The 20,769-nt window shown below is 32.1% G+C and overlaps 1 long non-coding RNA gene across 1 annotated transcript; it reads left to right on the top strand.

Annotated features, from left to right (window-relative positions):
• The first annotated feature begins 6,177 nt into the window (after nt 1-6,177).
• On the top strand, nt 6,178-13,008 carry LOC127707836 (uncharacterized). The gene is made up of 3 exons (XR_007985038.1): nt 6,178-6,246; nt 10,738-10,824; nt 12,282-13,008. It is a non-coding gene; the product is annotated as an uncharacterized LOC127707836 (long non-coding RNA).
• The last annotated feature ends 7,761 nt before the right edge of the window (nt 13,009-20,769 follow it).

Raw genomic sequence — 20,769 nt, 5'->3', positions numbered from 1 at the left:
CTTTTGAACTGCATTGTCTTTTCATCTTGCTGGCAACCTAAACATAAAAAAAAATGATAAACACATAATTCTGGATTAACTTTCTGTATTTATTTTTGTTGGTACAAACAATTTTTTCCAACTTTAAACTAAATCTGCCTCTGCTTTAAAAAAACAACTGAAAACCATGTATTTATCTTAATTGAAAACAATTTCTTGAGTTTTTCTCATTTGTATCACCCTGTTATTATATATAAATTTTATTTTTGTCTCTTTTTAAAAATAGGAATGGTTCAAATTCCTCAATAATCATGATAATTCTAGTCAGTCAATTAAAAATGTATGAATAAATTATTTAACCTGTATACTATTAATATCAATATATTTCATTTTTGATAAAAACTAGGCTCTGTGTTGAAGACCATACCTTGACCTATAATGGTTTACTTTTATAAATTGTGTGACTTGGATGGAGAGTTGTCTCATTGGCACTCATACCACATCTTCCTATATCTACAAACAGATTCTATGGGCGAGCAGACATTATACCCTGGAGGTGGTTTTAAAAAAAGCATACGACTTAGATGTACCATAAGCATGGAAAAACAATTCAGCAGTCAGTTTCACAAAAAAACTTACAAATAATATTGATAGTAATTAAGTCATGTACAATACAGTATACTTACGATAAATTGTAAGTTTTTTTTTTGTAAAACCGACTCAAGTATACTTATAATCAATCTTAGTCGTAAGTATTAAGTATTATTCATCTTTTGGATAATTTGTTGGTTAATTTTATGAATATACAGTGGCAGATCCAGAACTTTTCATAAGGGAGGGCCGGCTCCAGTCATGCTTCAGTGATCCCTATATAATCAACCAAATTTTTCCCAAGAAAGCCCCCACCCCCCTCCCCCGGATCAGCCTATGATATATGTTTATATATCTCTCTGATATGCCATTTCAAATCAAATGTGTATTAAATAAAACTTTACACTAGAAAAGTAATGGATAGTTACTCATTTGGGAAACTTACAAGTTCACAGCATGCCGGTGCCTGTGACTGTGTTCAAAGTGGTGGGTCTTCACCCTCGTTGTATTGCGGAATAACGATTTAGGCAAATTGAGAAAAACATCATGTCTGTGGTTGATAATAGTGTGTGTGCATTAATTTAATTTTCTATACCTTCTTATTTAATATTTTTCCAATTTTGAGTACTGACGGCAAGTGTTGTAACCAATGTCTTGAGACCAATGTGCTATTTTCAAGTGCGATCGAGAAATGCAGGGGAAAGAAACTTATCAATTATGTTTATTCTTAAGACAAAACTGAGCCGCCGTAAAAATGAACCGTGTCGAGGAGGTTACTGCCACGTAATAGGGCAGAGACATATTTACACATATGTGTATATATGTCTCTGTAATAGGGTCATCCCTCGAGAACATTAACTAGTACATTGATAGTCTTTTCCTTTGGTTTGGCTTACGAGCAAGTTTCTCATGTCTGGGGTTTTGGCACTTGAAACTCTGTGCACGAAGACTTAGTCGTGGTTTGAACGGATTTCGTTTACTTACAAATTATTTAGAAATAATACCCAAATATGATAATTTTCAGAAAACGGAGACAAATTAATTTTTCAGAATTTATTTTCACATTGGAATTCGTTCAAGGCTTGTATTACAGTTAGACAAGAACGACTTTAATGAGAAAGATAAATCTTACTAAATGCGGATTTGTTAAAACATTCGTATTACTCAAGAATGAAATTACTGGACAAGAACGATAAAAATGAGAAAGAACACTAACTATATGAGATTTGATTTAATTTTATTGAAAAATTCAACAATACACGTTCTAAACAGGTTAAATTCAATTTAAAAATTTACAAATTCAGATCTACTGGCATTCAACACCCAATTACTTACTTGCTGTATATTGCTAACTTTGATTGTATATTGTCAATCCCTCCACATCGTGAATACGCCATGCGAGGTGTTGGATAAGTTTGATACAGGGTGGCGGCTTCGAAGCGTAGAAAAAAATCCAGGTAAATGAAAGTGTAAAATTGTGTTGTTGAAAATTTTAAGTACTAAATTCTTAAATTTGTACTTAACTCCGTTCTACGGGTAACATGGTTGTTTGATATGAAAATAGGATAAAAAGCATCCGGAAAAATTAATTATCACGTTATAAGTATTCGTAAATAGATATGAAAAAACTTAACAAGGAATAAGTATTGGTAAACGGACAGAAAGTCGCAGGACAAAGGTTTAGATTAATTATTTTACAATTGTTTAAATATATGAGAGAAAGTTCTTGACGAATTGACTTTATTTATAGATAAATGTATTTAGTTGAGGAAATGATTAATTCGCCTTCAAATAGTTTTTTTTTTATCAATAACTTATAAAAAGGAGACATTTTTGACAGCATGACTTCAGTTAATTACAAAACCACTTTGGCAGATTGTTTTCTTAACAATCATTGTTCATATTAATATTCAAAAATAAATTTTGTTTACAAGTCCGTTTCCTTTTAAGAATGTTTCAGAAAAATACTGAAACGTTTTTAAAATTAAGTTTATTCAAAGAAAAAAATATCCCAAAACTGAATCGTGACTTTTTACTTGTTACTTTTTGTTGTACGTTTTAAGTGTCAATCCTAGCAAACAAAAATTTGGAAATAAAATCGATTACAATGTAATTTTATAGAAGGAAAAGGGGGGTTAATGAACAAATTATTACTATACACTCACATACTTCTAAAAAGATTTGCATATGTAAGCTGTATATAGATAATGTTAAATTATTTCAGGAGTTTCAATTAATTTAGGAGAAAAAAAAGATTATAAACAGTTTAGTTTTCAACGCCTACTACTACAAAAAATAGTGATTCTTTTTGTAGATTTGGTACTTTAGTTTCGACTCAAAATTTCCTATTGTAATTGTTAGATGCCAAATATTTAGGAGAAGATTGTATTTGTACTTTATGTAATTGTGGTGATATTGGCGACGCGATTCATTATATTATAGCAAGGATTTGTAAAAATCCTTGATTATAGAATTTTCGGCAATAGACGAAAGTAGACAAACCCTATTTAAACGGGGTTTTTATCTCCAAGGACGCCACATTTTACATCGAATAAGATCTATATTTGTTAACGCTTTCAAATGAAATAACTTGAATTGAAAATTTCCTGACTATGTGAAGATTTCTTATATTTCTAAATGGCTTCAATTATTACATACAAAACGAAAAAATTATTTAACTTTTTTTGTAAAAACAATATTCATGTATTTTTATATTTTTTCCAAGGAAACGTTGTTTTTTTTTGTTTGTTTGCAAAGTTTACTTGTATGTGTTTATAACCATCACCAATCAGTCCTAATTATTAAAGATCAAACGTTGTAATCAAAATGATGATTGGTATTGAATATGATCATCGGTCATGCATGACGTATCCCAAATAACTTCTTTAATGTTGGTTTGATTTTATCAAAACCAAAATTATAAAATCAAATATTAAATTATCTATCGAATGTATACCCTCAACGCTCACTAAAACATATATACATGTCCTGAGTGACTTTTTATGTCCTGTCTGCACTCAGGAGGTCCTGAGCGGTTTTTAGACGTACCGTTAATTTACAGGCATATATTTGAACCTGTTTTTAATTATGTACATTATCTATAGGTATACATGTATCAGACAAAAAGACTTTCCAATGAACTTAGTTCTAGTTATCTTAGTTCCTAGTCACAGGCACTTGTCTCAGAAAAAAAATGTCCTATATACTTTTAATGTTATATTAAGCAGGGACTTTCTATACTAAGTTAGTATAGAAAGTCCCTGTATTAAGGTATATAGGAAACACAATTCTGAGACAAGTGCCTGTGGTCCTAGTGTGAAATAAATCCACTGGGAATTGGCCTTTTTAAACACATCTATATATACGTTTTCTCAAGGGTTTGTACATGTAAAGTGAAATTATGTTTACTCAATGCGTAGTTACATAAGTTTATTTGCTACTCTTTTCTTCTTTATTTTATATAAATGATTTTTTTTTTTTTAATTTTAACATTTTTTTCTTCGAAAGAATTGTAGTGTTGCAATAGGGAATGGACACAGATACTTAACTACATTTAACGAAAAAAATTTGTGTAATGTCATCAATCTGTTATTACACATAGACAGGATGTTCTCTAGAAAACTATGATATTTCTAATACGTTATACACAACCCAGGGTACACACACTGTCGTAATGGAAAATTACTGCATGCTTTAATTACCTGTAATCAGCCATTCAACAAATCAGTTGACTGACCATGTCATTACAGTTTAAAAAGTTTTTCCTCAGATATAAACGGAATATTCATTTTAACTTTAAAATTTAAAACTTTAAAAAGTAAACTTTGATATAATTATGACGTTAAAGAATTTAACAATTTAATAATCGGATTTTCCCAAAGATTAAGATACAATTATATTTATTATTCTGGGACTGACAGATATATCACAGGCACTTGTATCAGAATTTTTTCCTATATACTTTTATTAAAGAATATAGGAATTTTTTTTCTAAGACAAGTGCCTGTGAGATATATACATGCATAAGTCCCAGACATATATAATTGTAAATCAAAATGATTTACATAATTACTGGGAAATAATATAATGTTTCAGTTATGTTGATGTCACAAATACACATGAATTATTTGATGATGCATGCTGGAATTTCTTATCTAACTGCATGCCGGTGACCACAGACATATATATATATATATATATATATATATATATATATATATATTCATTTACTAATTCTATAATTTCTTGAGAAAAAAAATCAGGAGGGAAGTCAAAGGGAAGTGAAACAAACATTTTAAGCTTTTATTAAAAATTGTTGGGAAAACAATAAAATACGACACTGAGTTTTGAAAAAAAAGTTTATGATTGGTCTTAATTTTTTTTTTTAATAAAGATAGAAAAAAATTTTTGTCCCAAGAAAAAAAAAAACAATGCCCCCTTTTTAGCCAAACCGACACACGCCGATGAATGAAGAATTCCAAGTAGGGTCACAAGGTCACATTTTAAAACTTTTTCAGTCGCCCAGTCTCAAAAAGCAATTTTGACTGGCAATTTTTTTAGTCGAATTATGTTTTTGCAGGTCAGGTTGCAAAGTGGCAGGTCGCGATCGGATTTGACAATGTCAAGTTGACAACGGTCCTAAAAAATATCCGAAAAAACGTTGAATCAAACGATATGAACCTACGCAGTTTTATATTATAAGACTGACACACACCAGTGTGCTAACTGTGCTGGGTGAGGTGCTGTAACTTGATATACATGTATCATTAAGTTACAGTACTGTTAGGATTTGCCTGCCTTTTTACAGGGTCTTTCTATACAAACTGTTAGTAAAGACTGCCCCTGGCTTGAAAGTATGGTTCTCTGCTCATCAACGGGTGCGTGATTAGCAATTTAAATATCTTGTAGCAGTAAAATACCTCCCGTGGGGGGGGGGGGGGGGGGGGGGGGGGGGGGAGGGCACTTCAATACTTAATTGATAGGGGGTGTCGCTGGGGTTCTGTTACCCCACCCTATTCATATAATTTAGATCTTAAAAATGTATTATACCTTTTCATATATTGCGAGGGTAAAATTGTAACCTTTTCCCATATTGGTTGGTTTTCGTGGGGTGTGTTGGAAAAGTGGAATATTTAAGGCTAAGATTCTGTATGTAATGTTTACTTACGGCGAGACTTTCGGCTGTGAAAAAATGACAGGGCTTTTCATATACAAGTAATTCAGTGGAACTTTATCGACCTTATCATATATTTCTGATAGTTTCCCCCACCTATTCCCATATTTTCAAGCTGGAAAAAGTGACCTATTCCAGCGGCACGTCATATCACCTTGTATATAGGAATTGCCCCCCCCCCCCCCCCCCCCCCGAGTAAAATACACAAATGTATAATACCTTATTCAGGAGCACAGTCTGTCTTTACCGTAAATAACTTCGAGATTAATATGTAAGTTTACTTTGCTAATCTATGTTCCTGTAATTCATATTTAAATTTATTCGTGAGACCCCCGTCACTATTTATATTCACTCAAAGAAAGGGGTTCTCCGTTACTGGGAAAATCCAAGGACGTATTGTGTTAGTTATACGTCCTTGGAAAATCTTATCTGATTCATGATCAATTTATCGGTTACACTCCCCTATCACCAGTGATTCTTTGTGAACTGACATTCTGAAAAAGGTATACTGTTGACTATCAATTTGCATGATTAGTTACAGATGTCGACTCGGACTACTGCAGAAGACAATAATTCAGTTCACTGATTTATATTGAATAGTGGTTCGGTTAATCCCCTCTTCCCCAAACAAGTAAGAATTAGGTTACATCTTTTGGTAGTCCAAATAATTATGACGTCTAGCAAGGCTATTTTATTTTTTTTATGCCCCCGCCGTAGGGGTGGGGGCATTAAGTTTTACCCTTGTCCGTCTGTACGTACATACGTCCGTACGTCCCAAAATTGGTTTCCGTTCTCTAACTTGGAGTTTGCCTCAACCAAACGTTAAAGTAAAAACTTATACACAATGCTTATTACCACAAAACACAGGTCGAGTTTGAATTTTGGTGGCGTCACTTTAACCGTTCTAGAGTTATGCCCCTTTATAAATGGAAAAATAGCAAAATTTTTAGTTTCGTTCTCTAACTTAAGTTTGCCTCAACCAAATGTTATAAAACTTATACACAATGCTTATTACCACAAAACACAGATCAAGTTTGAATTTAAGTGGCGTCACTTTAACCCATTCTAGAGTCATGCCCCTTTATAAATGGAAAAATTGCAAAATTTTTATTTTCTTCTAAATATCAAGTTATTTTTAAAATTGGAATTATCTCCCTTTGTCCATTATTATAGTTGAATCAACTACAATCAATGCTTTATACAATGCAATGTTTAATTTTGACTTCCACTGATAAAACACAGATCAAGTTGAATTTGGGTAGTGTCACTTTAACCATTATTGAGTTATGCCCCTTTATAAATTGAACGATTGCAAATTTTTAGTTTCCATTCTGTAAATTAAGTTTGCCTCAACCAATCATTATGAAACCTATACCCAATATTCATTACCACAAAACTAAGATCAAGTACAAATTTTTTGTTTCCGTTTTCTAACTTTAGTTTGCCTCAACCAAATGTTATGAAACTTATACACAATGCTTATTACTACATAATACAGATTAAGTACGAAATTAGGTGGCGACAAATTACCATTCTTGAGTAATGTTCCTTTATAAACATAAAAATTGCTGAATTTTTCGTTTCCGTTCTCTAACTTTAGTTTGTCTCAACCAAATGTTATAAAACTTATGCACAACCGTTCTAGAGTTATGCGTGTTTACAAATAGAAAAATTGCTGAATTTTTAGTTTCTGTTCTCTACTTAAGTTAGCCTCAACCAAATGTTATGAGACTTACACACAATGCTTATTACCACAAAACTCAGATCAAGTTCAAATTTGGGTAGCGTCACTTTTACCGTTCTTCAGTTATGTCCCTTTATAATTTTTCTATCTATCTATCTTAATATTTCCGCACTCAGTCACAACTTTTGACTATTACGTGCCCAGAAAAAAGTTAAAATAGCCTTGCAAGACGTCATAATTATTTGGACTAATCTTTTGGCAAATATGGTCGTACCACAGGGGTTTGTTACAATTTGCTGGGTTTTCTATCCTTACGAACCCTGAAAAACTCACCAGGCCAGGTGATAAAAAGTCTGTCTCCCCTTTTTATCCCACCAGAAAATCAAAAGGTTGTCTCCTTACACCTACATGACAAAAACATATACAAATATGGTATCATTGCCAATGTGATGGCTCTTCTACAGAAACTAAAAGCGTAGAAGTTAACAACTATATAGGTCACCGTACAGATTTCAACAATGGGCTAAAAATCCAAACTGCGTAATAAGCTACAAAAGGCTAAAATAGATAGACAATATCTGACAAGGGTAGAAATGTTCAGAATGTTGAAAAAAAATCTACTGTCCATTTGCATCAAAACTAGCAGCTGACTCATAGGAGTTGTTGCCTTAAATACAGATTTTAACCATTTTTTTTTTCTTCATATTTCTTGAATTTGCCTTTTTATCTCGAAAACTGTAATAATTAAAGAGAAACTTAAATCTTATTAAAAAGTTGTTGCTTTTCAATGATGATTTTGATCCAGTTTTTGCAAAAACTTGGAAACTTTAAATCTTGGGTAAACTCCTTATATTATACTGCCTGGTCTCGTGGTAGCGTGTTCACCTCACGTGCAGAAGGTTGTTTATTTTGAACCCAACCGGGTAAAACCAAAGACTTTAAAGTTGGTATTTGCTGCTTCTCCCCTAAGCACGCAGTATTATTAAGGAGTAAGAGCAAATACTGGTTTGTTCAGAGTCTGAATAATGTGTCAAGGTAAGGTGACATGTCTCTCTGAGAACTAGTGTAAGAGATAAATTGTCTTGTCAGACAAATATAACTAGTATAAAAAGTCCATGGATACAGAATTTACTAGTATATTTAGTCCGATGTCAGTAATTTATGTCCCCAGACTAATTTTCCTAGTCCATGACATCACTGTTCCTAGGTAATAACATGAATAAGGCCCCTATATTTGGTGAATGGAATGATTGTGAGATGCACAGTCTGTCTGGCATGTTTTATATGACCTTGACCTCCTTTTCATGGTTCATTGGTCAATGAAAAGTTTGCATTGTTTTGTCAGTTTATCATATGCTTTAAGCAACAGGTAAATTATATTTGGCGGATGTAACGATTGTAAGGTGTGCATGTCTGTCTGGCAGATTCATATAACCATGATCGCATTTTATGGTTCTTTGGTCGTTGCTAAGTTTTCTTAGTTTTTTATACAGTCATATATTGGTATGACGTTGGCGTTGTCGTCGTCCGAAGACACATTGGTTTTCGCACTCTAACTTTAGTTTAAGTGAATGGATCTCTATGAAATTTTACCATAAGGATTGATTTTGGGGGTTATGGTACCAACTTAAGGAATTAGGGGCCAAAAAGGGGCCAAAAATAAGCATTTTTGTAACTTCCAGACATAACTTGTGTGTTAGTGTATGGATCTCTCTGAGATTGTACCAGAAGGTTCCATATCACACAGGGAATGCTGGGATTGATTTTGGGGGTAATTGCCTCAAAATATTAGGAATAAGGGGCCAAAAAAGGGGCAAAAAACAAGCATTTTTCTAGTTTCATGACAATAACTTGTGTGTAAGTGTATGGATCTTTCTGAAATTGTACTACAAGGTTCCATATCATAAAGGGAAAGCTGGAATTGAGTTTGGGGGTAATTGCCCAAAACGTTAAGGAATAAGGGGCCAAAAATAAGCATTTTTCTAGTTTCCAGACAATAACTTGTGTTCAAGTTTAAGGATCTCTCTGAAATTGTCCTGCAAGGTACCATACCACAAAGGGAAGGCTGGGATTGATGTTGGGGGCAATTGCTTTAAAATTTTAGGAATTAGGGGCCAAAAAAGGGGCAAAAAACAAGAATTTTTCTAGTTTTATGACAATAACTTGTGTGTAAGTGTATGGATCTTTCTGAAATTTTACTACAAGGTTCCATATCACAAAGGGAAAGCTGGAATTGAGTTTGGGGGTAATTGCCCAAAATGTTTAGCAAAAAGGGGCCAAAAATAAGCATTTTTCTAGTTTCCAGACAATAACTTGTGTTCAAGTGTATGGATCTCTCTGAAATTGTACTGCAAGGTACCATACCACAAAGGGAAGGCTGGGATTGATTTTGGGGGTAATTGCCTAAAAAATTTAGGAATAAGGGGCCAAAAAGGGGCAAAAAACACGCATTTTTCTAGTTTCAGGACAATAACTTGTGTGTAAGTGTATGGATTTTATGAAATTGTACTACAAGGTTCCATATCACAAAGGGAAAGCTGGGTTTGAGTTTGGGGGTAATTGCCCTAAACTTTTAGGAATTTGGGGCCAAAAAGGGGCCAAAAAAACAAGCATTTTTCTAGTTTCCAGACAATAACTTGTGTATAAGTGTATGGATCTCTCTGAAATTGTACTGCAAGGTACCATACCACAAAGGGAAGGCTGGGATTGAGTTTGGGGTGATGAATCATTAGGGGGTTCAAAAAATTGAGGGGGGGGATTTTTTTTTCCCTTTTTTTCCTTTTTTTTTCTTTAAAATTTTCCATTTTAAATTGGTTATTTCTGATTTATATATAAAAGCAAATAATAATGATATGGTTTGAATAGGTAAATTAAAAAATTTTAAGTTCTTAGACCACATTCATTCTGTGTCAGAAACCTATGCTGTGTCAAATATTTAATCACAATCCAAATTCAGTGCTGTATCAAGCTTGAATGTTGTGTCCATACTTGCCCCAACTGTTCAGGGTTCGACCTCTGCGGTCGTATCAAGCAGTGCCCAGCGGAGCATTTTATTCATTTTATCAGATATTATAAGCATATGTTTACTTGTTGGTGTATGGAATGACTACAAGGTGTCATATAAAAATAAGAAGATGTCTGTCTGCCAAGTTTAATATTACTGTGACCTCATTTTCATAGAATATTGATAATATCAAGCAAAAATGATGAGCAAGACAAGATACAAATGATCCAAAATTGTCAGTTGCCTACTCATTATGTAATAGTAGTTATTGTCATTAAATGATAATGTTTACCCTTTTATGTGTAGGGCAAGAACATTAAAGATAAAGGGAAACTATAAACAAAAGAAATTATCAACAAAAATAGATTTACAGATGTCAACAAAGCCTAAATGGTAAGTCCACTTCTATAAAAGTTATTGCCCTTGAATAATGATTATTATGAAAATAAGATGTGGTATGATAAATGAGAAAACTATCCACCAGAGTTCAATTAAGTGGATGTAAGCAATGCAATTACTTATTAGAGGCCAATGATGACCTGTAAATAATGACAGGCAAAAGATGGCAGGGTTGATATAAAAATAAGAAGCGGTACGGTTGCCAATGAGACTTTTCTCCAATAGAGATCAAATGACATTAAATTTAGCCTTCAACAATGAGCAAACCCTATACTGCATAGTAATCCATAAAAGGCCATGAAATAACAAATGTAAAACAATTCAATAAGGGCATGGCGTCATTTAAAAAGGGCATGGTGTCTATCCATGCTAAACATGCTTGGGGGAAACACCATAAAGGTGAAAGCTAAGTGCCTGATTTTTGCACAAAACAATAAACAAAAAACAAATATGATATATAGCAACAATTGACAACCACTGAATAATAGACCCCTGACTTGGGACAGACACTTACAAAATGTGGCATGGTTTAACATGTTTGCTGGCACCAAATCCTCCTCTAATTAAGGACAGTGGTGTAAGTGTCAGTTCAATATAAAAACTATAAAATCAGTTGAAAAGGGTTTTTTTCTGCTCTTTGGTCAGGTTATTTAAGGAATGACTATAATATTTTTTCTGTCTATGAAGAAATAACATAAAAAATGTGGTGCACACTGAATAACCCGCGTAGCGGGTTATTTTAAAGTGTGCACCACATTTTTTATGTTATTTCGAATAGACAGAAAAAATATTACAGTCATTTCTTATAATTTAATTCTAAATTCCATTTTAAACCGGATTAAACCATGAAAAAACGTTGATGACGTCACGGTCACATGACAAAATTATGTCTATGAGCTGATAAACAAAACAACGTCAGCCAATCAGAAGACGTGTTACATCCAAAATTAAATTATTTTGATACATTCCCGTTTTCATTCTCTATTTTATTAACTCATTAGAATGCAACAAAGCAGAAAAACAGCTACCAAAAACACAGACCGGATGTGGCTGGAAATTTATTCTTTCCCTTTAACAAAAAAGACTCAACATACAGATCTATTAGTACTCACAGTTACTGACAGCTAATTCAAAGCAAATATGAACTAATAAAATAAACATTTAGTGAGCACCCAACCCACCCCTAACCTGGGACAGTGGTTTTAATAACAGCACAACATTTGAACAAACTGTAAACATTTGTTGCAATTGGCTTAACTCAAAAGACTGCAACAAGGCACAAAAAACAACTAATATGAAAACCATAGACACAAAGCACTGAAATAAGAGTTCTTACAATTTTAAATATTCAAATGAAATTTTTTATCAAAATGTACATAAACATGATAAAATAGCCATTTTATTGCTGTATTTCTCTTCATTTATAATTTTTGAGTTTTGTGTATTTGTAGGTCAGACATCTTGGTTTTCATGATCATCATTCAACAGGTCAATACTGAACAGCAAACTTAAAGTTGATATTTTTCTACATAGTGTGACTTTTTTATTAATTTGAAATGGAATGTGTTTTTTTTTCCTACATAAGAAAGAGGAAATTTCAACATAATGACTATAAACAAAAAGGAGTCATATCATCATGATCATAGATGCTCAAGAACTTAATCATGTAAATGCAACAACGTAATTATCAATTGAAAGAAGGGAGGAATGAAAAAATATATTAGTATTTTGTTGTCCAAATGAACTTGCTTTGTCCACTCATTTAAATCGCTCCATCCAATAAAGATGTACGGAGGAAGATTTTTGAAGAACAGATTGCATAAATGTTTTGTCTTAAAATTGTAGGAATATTCTAGTGGATGAAATAATTTATTTACTTGACTCTTATATAGTGGACTGAATAATTGTTCATAGCAAGCTGAAACAAGAAAACTAAAACTTAACAGGAAAAGTGTTTATTTTATAAATTTACAAATATAAATGTAATATTATGAACACCACAAAGGAATAAGATTCAAATCATTTGCATATTCATGTATTGCAATGGAACTATAACAAAGAAAACTTTACCTCATGAAAAGAGTAAACTATTAACTGTGCTTTGTCAATTTATTCAGTCAGAATATGAAATATTTTTTTCAGTTCTATTTTTCATAATAAAACAAAGAAGACAAAGATTTCAAATCAATATTTTTTTCTTTTATTAAGACCTCATCATTTTATTTCAGTTAAAGGATTTTATTTTTTGACTTTAAATATTATTATATTTCCAAAATAATAATAATCTTTATTGTCATATAAACAAATTAAAAACATGTTTGTGACAAAATGAAAAAAAACAAAATACACTCATATATATATTATAAACTTTTTACTACCAAACAGAATTCATTGTAACATACACATTACTGTATATTTATAATTTGAATTCCATAGGATTTTATTTTGTCCCATGGGATATTAAAAATCCCATGGGATAATTATAGTCCCATGGGATTTTTTTTGTCCCATGGGACAACAAATCTCCCATGGGACTACAATTATCCCATGGGACCCAAAAAAATCCCATGGGATATTGGTCAATCCCATGGGATTTGCCTTATCCCATGGGATATTGAAAATCCCATGTTTTTCTAAATCAAGTTACAAAATACATATAATAATAACAGCAGAAAAGCAATGAAATTATTGAATCCCATGTAATTCCGCACATTTTGGTTATTTACACGACACTGTAGGTCTAAGGAGAGGCGGCGGCGGATTTGCAAATGAGTGTTTTGCAAATTAAAAGTGTCCAGTGTTTAATGGGCAAAACATGAAATTAGTATAAAAATGTCAATTATAGGGCAATAACTACTTTAGCAGTCATCCAATGGTTTTTGTCATGTTGGTATTTCTGTTGTTTATTTTTTGCTGAACATTTTTTCTCCTACCTAAACAAGAGTGCACACCCTGAAATGTCTCGGTTGTTTTACTTATCATTGAGTTTGTGTTGAAAGTCTGTAGTATGAAGGATTTACTACAAGTATCACATAAACTTATCATTATCAATGATCTATAAAAATGAGATCACAGTCTACTGAACTATGCCAGACAGACTTGTACAACTTACAATCATTCCATACATCAAATATAGTGTACCATCACTAATAGAACCGGAGAAACAGATCAAACCACAAAATCTTAACATTAACCAATGAAGCATGAAAACGAGATCAAGGTCATATGAACCCTACCAGACAGAAATGTACTAACAATCATTCCATACACCAAATATAGTTGACATATTGATTATAGTATCTGATAGACTGACAAAATTATGAAAAATTCATCTTTGACCAATGAACCACGAAAATGAGGTCAAGGTCCGGTGCCAGTTGGACATATACACCTTACAATCATTACATACACCAAATATAGTAAACCAATCTCTTATAGTATCTGAGATATGTACTGGACTATGAAAACTTAACTTTTTTTCAAGGATCCATGAAATATCATTATCCTATTACTCATAATAAGAGGGAAATTATCATTACAATAAATGGGGAATGTGTCCAAGGGACACAGATCAATACCCCGCTTGCATATAACGTAAAAAAATCAAACTTGATCTGAGTTTTGTGGTAATAAGTATTGTGTATAAGTTTCATAACATTTGGTTAAGGCAAACTTAAGTAAGAGAACGGAAACGATAAATTCAGCATTTTTTTTTCATTTGTAAAGGGGCATAACTCTAGAACGGTAAAAGTGACGCCACCAAAATTCAAACTTGATCTGTGTTTTGTTGTAGTTAGCATTGTGTATAAGTTTCATAACATTTGGTTTAGGCAAACTAAAGTTAGAGAACGGAAACTAATTTCGGGACATACGTACGGAAGGACGGACGGACGTACAGATGGACAAGGGTAAAAATTAATGCCCCCTCTGCTACGGCGGGGGCATAAAAAATCAACTTTTAAACTGTTTTAAACTCTTGAATCCAATAAATCGTTTTTGAACGTTTTTTTTTTTTAGAAAAACGGAAAAAAACTTCTTGAAGTAATTACGATGAAACCAGTCAATACAAGTTCGTTGATGCCATGAATCTAGTGTGAATAATTTCGACTGTTTCAGAAAAAGACCTGAACTTACAAGTCATCTCAAAATGACCTGCTTGTGTGAAAAAGTTACCGGATCTTTGGTCAAGGCAACTGGACATATGATAGACAGCAACTTCATAACATAAGACATCTATGTACAAAGTATGAAGAATCCAGTTCTTCTACCTTCTGAAATATTAAGTCATCATTTTAAGTCATCATTTTTAAGTCTGCCTCATATCTTGACTTACATCTAGAAATTGACAATGAGGGTCGGTTGAAAACAAAACTTTACGACAAAAGAGATGATTTCAGCTTCCAAATTGTGAAATTTCCATTTCTATGTAGCAACATTCCAGCAGCGCCTGCATATGGAGCATATATCTCCCAATTGATACGATATTCCCGGGCTTGTGTTTCCTATCATGATTTCCTTGATAGAGGATTGCTGCTCACAAGGAAGCTATTAAGCCAAGAGTTCCAAATGGTAAAGTTGAAATCATCCCTTAGTAAATTTTACGGACGCCATCACGAGTTGGTTGACCGTTATGGAATAACCGTTTCACAGTTGATATCGGATATGTTTCTTATGTTGTAACTACAATACCCTTCCCTTTTCACGAATGTGACTTACCGAATTAGACTATTTACCGGATTTGTAACAACATAAGCAACACGACTGGTGCCAGATGTGGAGCAGGATCTGCTTACCCCTCCAGAGCACCTGAGATCACCCCCAGTTTTTGGTGGGGTTCGTGTTGCTTAGTCTTTAGTTTTCTATGTTGTGTCATCTGTACTATTATTGGTCTGTTTGTCTTTTTATTTTTGGCCATGGCGTTGTCAGTTTATTTTTGATCTACGAGTTTGACTGTCCCTCTGGTATCTTTCGTCCCTCTTTTACACAGCCGCTGGATCACTTTCCCTATGTCTAGCTTTCTGCTACAGAAGTTACAGGTGAGACAAATCTAAAAAAAAATGGTTAAAAGCTGTCATTCAAGGGACCTTCTATAAGGGGTAAATTGATTTGTTCCAAGCTGACTTTGGTGATATTACTATGACAAACATTTTTTGATGTTAACAGTTTCTCTCTATTTATTATAGTTTCTTCATAAAACTCAAATTTGGGTAAGATTGTCTTTCTTCCTCAGTTGACTGAGGAAATTCAATGAATACCTAGACTGATGAGTGTTGTCCCCCTGGCTTGATACCTATGCTCAATATCTCAGATTTGAAACATATTTATCAGTCTAATGAATACCAAAACAGGGGATTACATGGTCTATTATAGCTTTGTAAGCCACTTCAATAAATAAACATGTAAATGGTTACTCTGCCAATTGTTCTAACACTAACACAGAAAAACAAAGTTTTACAAATCATTTAATGGATGAAACTAATTCCAACAATATTTTATCATAGCTCCTTCACATGCAACATGATATGTTAACACTAAAAATTTACAATATAAAATTTCTGGACAAAGTTTTATCACATGATGCTTGTAATAGTATACATAGAAACTTCAGTATTATCAAAAAAGTGATTTTGCACCTTATGTGAAAGAGACGCTTTTAACAGAACTGTTATTCAACAAATAATTACATTATTACAAACACAATAACAAGATAACACACAGATGAAATTTTGGTTAAAAAGTACACGTAAATAACAAATATTAAGCAAAAACATGTACCAATAAACTGGAACCTGCTAAATATTAATCGATTATTTTGCAAACAATTGTAAAGACAATTTTTTTTTAAATGGAATTGGATCAGATGTGAACTGATTTAAGCACCCAGTTACCTCATATTAGAAATTTACAGAAGGAAGCTCAATGTAAGTTCAATTACTGGCTAAAGGAAGGTTATTTCCTATCTCTTTCCTTCTTGTTAGCCATTAAAACTGACATTGAATTACCAATATAAATTAATGCTCCATCACTTTAATTCATATATCTAAATATATTTTTTTTTGTAGTAAAAAGTTCAAAACAAAAATTTAAATACATACTAGGGATGAGTTTTAAAATTGTTAGTTCTTCATACTGGCAAACAAAATCTTTTAATAAGATACATAAACAACTTTTTTTATACTTTTTGCATTATTAATGTGTGTTTTAAATCTGAATTTTACTATTGAAATTTCAGTACATTGATTGATTAGTCTTTATACTTATAATCAATAGTCTTTTTCATGTACTTTTAACACTATTTTTAAAAAAATTGAAATATAAGGCACGGTATAAACAGTACAAAATAACAATAGTGTCAGAAAAACAAAATATACAAAAACAGCCTGAGTATTAAAGACACATAAGAAATTACCACATCTCTATATTATGCTTTTTTACCCTTTAATCTCTATTGGCATAAAATTTAGAAAAACATAAAAGTATGTTAAATATTTCATATCTTGTACAGTCACTGTTACATAGAATATTGTTCAGAGAAAGCATGTTTTAACAAGGTTTATAAAGGCAAGAATGGAAATATATTAAAAGGAATTTTCAGCTGGGAATTTTAATTTTAATTATTTTAAATGTCTACCTTGTCTCCAAGTTTACGAAGCAGGTCATTTTGCCAGGCATCAGTTTTAAGCAGCCGTGTTTTGGGTAATAATTCTGACACACAAATTATGTGCAGAGATTTCCTAGAAGTTTAGTTTGGAACAGATATCTTATAAAAAAGCCATCTATGATTATACATAACTATTAAGCCAAAAAAATCCTTAAAATGGATAATAATTGCAAGTTATGATAGGGGAAGATTCTTTGTGAATTAATCAAATAATCTATATATAACTAAAACATTATATAAACAAAAATTACATCACAATAGTTTCAGAATTTACAGTAGTTTGTGATTTATTTTGATTATCTGCTCTTGATTTTAATACAAGCAATTCAAAATTATTTTTGAACTTCTTTTTTGAGGTAGCACTATTCATATTTTGTTCAAACATTCTACTGCAACTCTTATTTTATTTTAAAAAAATAATTGAATTTAAGAATTGGAAATTAACAGCAATTTCAGACAGATTAAATTTTCAAGGTCATTTTATTATGAAAAGAGAAATAAACATGTTTATTAAAAACTCAAATTTTTATTCTATTCATCACAACCATATTTATTACTTATTCATAATCTATTAAAAAAAATATATATTACAATGCCAATTTCAGAGGAAGAAATTCGATTTAAAGTATAAATACCTTTCCCTACTTTTTAATAATTAATAAAAATACATAATTCATTGCTCATAAAAAAAATACTAATTAATAAAAATGTTTTATGATACTAAAGATATTACAAAAAAATGTTCTAATTCCATGTAAATATAAAACTGAATTACTTCCTATACAGTACAATATTGAATTGTTCACAGACTAAAATTTTGTCAGTCATGTTTGATCAAAAAGACCTTTTCACACTATATGCAAACTTTCAAGGAATTACTATGGATACAAAATGAATGTTTTTCTTAAATGGATAATTGTTTGCTAATTTGGAAATTAGTTATTGTTGGGAAATGCACCTATTTGACATCCATTGCAGTTTCTTTTTATTATATCTGCATGTAATGAGAGGCTCTAATGCATACATAAAAAATATCTGGTTTTCTGAATTTGTTTATCCTGTCCGAGGCCTGTTCCAAAATTAATCTGGTGAGAGTGGTGGCACTCAAATTAATTAAATATGGGTGGTCACATTTTCCTAAGAATTTTGTTATAATTATTAGTAAAACGAAAATGTTTATTTTATTGTTGGTCAGGATTTTAAAAAGTGCATCCCAAGCCCCCATGTGTTTAATTCTGGAAGAGTCCTAATTGAAAATTATGTGCCCAATATATCTATAGTAGGAAAAAGTAAAATAACAAAAATACCGAATTGACATATCTAAATGATGACTAGTTAGAAAATCTATAAATGATATGTATCTCTATAGAAAGCCTATGTTTAATGCAAAATACATGCAGCAATAATAGGTTTGTACAATTTGTAGTCATTATCATCAAGTTGGATACAATCAGTTATAGAAATTAAACATTGGTTTCTGAGGGATTATAATGCAGATACAGAATAATTTAACTTAATGGTGCCAATTTTTGATTAATACACAAACTGATTTATTTTTTGTATGGATGCTACTGAAGATTCCTCTAGATATTTCTTATTCTTGCTTTATATGATGCATAATCAGAAATAATCATTTTTGAGAATTCTGACATTCTGAAAATATATATAACAAAAGTTGTTATATGTTTCTACTAGAACTACTATATTGACAATTAGTTATTGTGAAATTATTCAAATATCGAATAAGATTATAAACAATATATTATTTAGTGAACAACATGAAGTTGCATGCATGAAACATTGTAAAAAAATATATTTTCTTATTGCTTAAATATCCAATTATAGAAACAGCTGCCAAAAGAAAACAAAAGATTAATAAAGAAAATATATGATAAAAACATCACTTGATATCATACACAAGAGTGCACACGCTGAAATGTCTCGCCTTCTTTACTAATCATTGATATTATGTTGATAGTCCTAAATATAAAGCTTTATTACAACTGTCACATAAACTTAACATTAACCAAGTAAACTAAACATTGACCAATGAACCATGAAAATGAGGTCAAGGTCAGATGAACCATGCTAGGCAGGCATGTACAGCTAACAATTCTTCCATACAACAAATATAGTTGACCTATTGCTTATAGTTTAAGAAAAACAGACGAAAACACAAAACTTAACACTGAGCAATGAACCTTGAAAATGAGGTCAAGGTCAAATAAAACCTGCGTGACTGACATATAGATCATAAAATATTTCCATACACCAAATATAGTTGAACTATTGCATATAGTATTAGAAAAAAAGACCAAAACTCAAAAACTTAACTTTGACCACTGAACCATGAAAATGAGGTCAAGGTAAGATGACACCTGCCAGCTAGACATGTACACCTTACAATCATTCCATACACCAAATATAGCTGACCTATTGCATGCAGTATTAGAAAAAAAGACCAAAACTCAAAAACTTAACTTTGACCACTGAACCATGAAAATGAGGTCAAGGTCAGATGACACCTGCCAGCTAGACATGTACACCTTACAATCATTCCATACACCAAATATAGTAGACCTATTGCATACAGTATAAGAAAAACAGACCAAAACACAAAAACTTAACTATAACCACTGAACCATGAAAATGAGGTCAAGGTCAGATGACACCTGCCAGTTGGACATGTACACCTTACAGTCCTTCCATACACCGAATATACTAGACCTATTGCTTATAGTATCTGAGATATGGACTTGACCACGAAAACTTAACCTTGTTCACTGATCCATGAAATGAGGTCGAGGTCAAGTGAAAACTGTCTGACGGGCATGAGGACCTTGCAAGGTACGCACATACCAAATATAGTTATCCTATTACTTATAATAAGAGAGAATTTAACATTACAAAAAATCTGAACTTTTTTTTCAAGTAGTCACTGAACCATGAAAATGAGGTCAAGGACATTGGACATGTGACTGACTGAAACTTCGTAACATGAGGCATCCATATACAAAGTATGAAGCATCCAGGTCTTCCATCTTCTAAAATATAAAGCTTTTAAGAAGTTAGCTAACGCCGCCGCCGCCGGATCGCTATCCCTATGTCGAGCTTTCTGCGACAAAAGTCGCAGGCTCGACAATAAGAAATTATGGAATAAGTAATCCAAGAATTAAAATATCAAAAAAGTATATCGTTTTATCCTCAGTAATATTTTTTTTATTCAGAAAGGGAGAAATAATTCAGCACAGTTTCGATGCATCACAACATTTTCTCTT

Source organism: Mytilus californianus, unplaced genomic scaffold (assembly GCF_021869535.1).
Source record: "Mytilus californianus isolate M0D057914Y unplaced genomic scaffold, xbMytCali1.0.p SCAF_7, whole genome shotgun sequence".
NCBI classification, from domain to species: Eukaryota; Metazoa; Mollusca; class Bivalvia; order Mytilida; family Mytilidae; genus Mytilus; species Mytilus californianus.
The sequence above is the reverse complement of the archived record's forward strand: the minus strand, read 5'-3'. Positions and strand labels throughout refer to the sequence as shown.